This window comes from Calidris pugnax, unplaced genomic scaffold, assembly GCF_001431845.1.
Source record: "Calidris pugnax isolate Ruff unplaced genomic scaffold, ASM143184v1 scaffold24, whole genome shotgun sequence".
In the NCBI taxonomy this organism is placed as follows: domain Eukaryota; kingdom Metazoa; phylum Chordata; class Aves; order Charadriiformes; family Scolopacidae; genus Calidris; species Calidris pugnax.
This window is the reverse complement of record NW_015090922.1, coordinates 36,763,201-36,767,186: the sequence shown is the minus strand read 5'-3', so window position 1 is coordinate 36,767,186 and position 3,986 is coordinate 36,763,201.

The window sequence follows — 3,986 nt, the reverse complement described above, 5'->3', positions numbered from 1 at the left end:
AGCCACCATTTAGATGATATTACATAGTAATGTGAACAGTATCAAGGCTATTTCACTTGGAGCATCTTTCTCTACTCCATACCTCAGCTGCACAGGCTTTAAAAACGCACTCCCTACAGTTGAACCCTTTCTTCTAGGCAAAACAAACCATGCAAGTACATACATCACTGTAGCTTTGTGGTCATGCTCCACTAAAAATGTCACTCCAGCCAAGAATGCGCTGTCACGTTTGAACTTTTCCCAGTTAAAAGCGGGCAGGGCCCGTGCAACAGGCTAACGTGGGACCGAGGCAAAGCCAGAACGTCCAGAAAGGGCTAATCACAGAATCATCAGAGTTGGAAGGGACCTCTAATCTGCACTGCAGAAGCTGTGTCAGTTCAGTTATACCAACGATTCCTGAAGGAGGTCAGACTCCTAACAAGAAAAGTTATATACATGCAGCTAAACCGTTTCTTTAGATGATACACATCGTACTAGCAAAAGGATTTTTGTTAATTGTTATTATTATTACTTTTTCCCCTGGTCTGACTTGCAGCTACTCAAAGCTTTGTTCACCAGGTGTAGAAACAATTCCTAATTAACACATTGATACCAGAAAAACAGCCTACAGAATGACAGATCTATTTCTTCACTTTTTCACCTTCTACAAGAAGTGGGTTACACACACCATAGTTCTCCGTCACCTCGAGGACAGCCAGAGCTCCTCGTGAAAGCTCAGACCTGCTTGGAAGAAGTGGGTTACACACACCATAGTTCTCCACCACCTCGAGGACAGCCAGAGCTACTCACAACAACAACATGAAAGCTCAGATCTGCTTGTGGGCTGCCCACTGGCCTGTCAGGAGTGTGAGTGTGCCCCAACAGCCTCCCCACGCCAAGGAGCAGCAGAGCTGTTCCACAACTGCTGCTGGACCCGTCCGTACGTCAGGGGTTTCCCTGGGGATCACTTTCACTGCAGCCTCCCCACGCCAAGGAGCAGCAGAGCTGTTCCACAACTGCTGCTGGACCCGTCCGTACGTCAGGGGTTTCTCTGGGGATCACTTTCACTGCTTTGTGCTTCCAGTGCCCTGGGAAAGATGGGTGAGATTCGGAGGGAGCGCGTGAAACACTCTAACGGGGAGGGAGGATACAGCCCTGGATGAAAAGGTTGCAGACTATCAGAAGTACAATATTTACTCATCTAGCGAGAAGCTACTGCAGCTGTGGCGCTTCCCACCCGGCCTTCTCACCAACACACAGCACAAGTGGAAGTGTTAGAAATGGCAGCTGCGCTAATAAAGCAGATTTACAGCACTGATATAAACTCGTGCTTTACTACACTTGTACTAGCGTGGAAGTGGTGCCCTGCACCTTCAGGGAAGGGTTCCTGCTCATTGCCCAGGACACCAGCTCCCAGCTCCCCACGACTCCCCACCAGCCATGGTCCCGCAGTGAGCAAAATGCTCCTCAGAACAGGGGCTCTGCTCCCTGATTTTTCAACGAGGCTGAGAAGTTTGAAAACTCGCTGAAAATCTGAGCAGTTTTGGCCTGATGAACATCACTAGAGCTGTGAAGGTTTTGACTATAATGATAAAAACCTACTATTCCACTCCAGATTTCAACTGAACTCTACCAAAAAGACACAGTAACAGGACTCGGGTCTGTCTGGCTCAAGTTCCTCCTACTGCATGAGTGAATTTTTACTCAGATTAGCAAGACACCTTCATTATCCTATTAACACTTAAATCATCAGCAGTATGCTCATTTACAATGCAAAATATGACATTACCAGGCAAAATTCTGCCTTTCATCTGGGTACGTGCAGACCAAAGCAAACCCAAAAACCCAGGGACTGATCCTATCATCAGCAGCAACACAACTAAGAATACTCTCAGGTGTGCGGCAATATCTGAATCAGCCTGAACAGTCCTTTCAAAAAGTCCTAAAACTAGGAAAGGAGCCCTAAAACAAGTACCTCAAGAAACTGGGGCGAAAAAAAACCCCAGCATATAAACACTAAAAGCACAATAATACCACCTGATGAGACAAGGATAAATTTTAATTACAATTTCAGCTGCATGGATTGTAACTGTGTTTAAAAAAGAAAAATACCTCAAGAGATGGTAATAAAATTTTAGAATCACGTCTTAAATCAGGTGTCCAAAATGCAACAGATGAACTGCTTATCGCTCCCTGCGACACAGATGACACGTCTCAGGTGTAAGTCGGCATTGAACGTGTGAAGTTCTGCAGCGTTAAACTCAACACAGAAATCTTCCTACAGCTTTCAATGGACCTTGAATCAGCCAGGATACTTTTAAATTAAGAATTGTTGCATTATGGTTGGATTAAAGTATTGTGGTCCAAACCAAGGTGGCTTTAAAGCTGAATTATGAGCTATTAATAAAAAAAACCCCATAACTAAGTTAGTTTTTCTCCAGTTTCAGAGACAGCACAGAGGAGAATCCCACATGAATGCCAACACAAAACTACTCAAGTGCAACACAGAAGAGAAAAACTAGGCCACAACGCCTGCCAGAAACACACTGGTTTTCCTAAATAGCCCACTCTATTTAATTAAAAATTATATCACTTTCACCATCTTCCATGAGAATGAGACCAAGCTTCCACTACTAAGTGACTTAAATTCAAATGTCCATCTACTCTCTTCACTTTGCATTCAGGTTGCAGAGCTGAAATGGAAGTGAAATGTACAAGGAAAGGATGTGCCTCACCGACCAGTTAAATAAACATTATAAACTTTTAGCCAGGCACTCCCACAGCAGAGCTCAGAGAGCTGTAAGAAACACGTCCCTTACAGGTGTCCTTAGGCAGGTCCTAAGGACGCAGTTCTGTTCCGCTGTTTTATTCAAAATACTGCAACAGCAGCAAACAGACTATCAACTTCCAGCTCCACTAAAAGTAAAAGTTGCTGGATTTAGAGATTTTTTTTTTAGGACTTAACTAGTTAGTTCTCAAGTGCAGCTTAACTTGGATAAATAAATTAATATTCATGAGCTATGCAATACAAAAGGTCTCAAGCTGTGTCTATCAAGACTTCCATTAACTTTGGTGGGAGACAGCAGAGTCAGACTCCCATAAAACTGGGTCTAGTCCTTGATCAATTTACATCCTGTGAAAATAACAACAGCCCGGGATGACTGCAATCATCTGTGGATCTACAAACCAGACAAGATACAAGATGACTCCTCTCTCTCTCAGCACACTTGCTGTCAAGATGCTAAATTAGAAGAGTATGGGCCTTTTTTCCATAGCACATCTTACTTAATGACTGTGGAAACATCATCCCTGCTCCAGCCAGCCCCTCACAAGCTTGCTTTGATAAATACCTTAAAAAAAGGTAATAACAATCTGGACCTAATTCAAATCATTGACATTGTAGCATACGCTGTTCCTAAGGAACAGCAGAAAGCATACAGACAGCAGGAGCAGGCCCCCAGGGCGAGGGGTGCAAAGAAATCCTCTAACTATTGCCAGCCAAAATATCTTCCTACAAGTTTTCTTAACAACAACAACAAAGTTTCTCTCCGGAAACTATTTTGCCAGCACTGGTGCTCCAGTTGGAGAACATCACCTTACAAATGTGGTGTGGGACCCGGGAGAAATCACACCCGAGCCCGATGCAGAGCTCACTCTCCCATTTATTTCTTCAGGGACTTCTCAGCCTTTCACCGACCTTGCTGCTCCACCCTAAAGACTCCCTAAAGACTTTATATATATTTTTTTCGCGTATGGCAGCATCCGTTAGCACATTTATTGGTACAGTTCTTTAAGTTCTATATATAGAATTATATATATTATAATTATATATTTATAATATTCTATTTTATATATTCTATATGTAAATCCATAAATTCTATAGCACATCTTAGACTGGGATGAAATGAGGCCTGGCTACAGCCACCTTCCCACCACGCTCCACCCCAGCCCAAAGCTGCCCCACAAGACTTATTAGGTGCCCCCCTATCCAAAATCCGAGTTAAAAC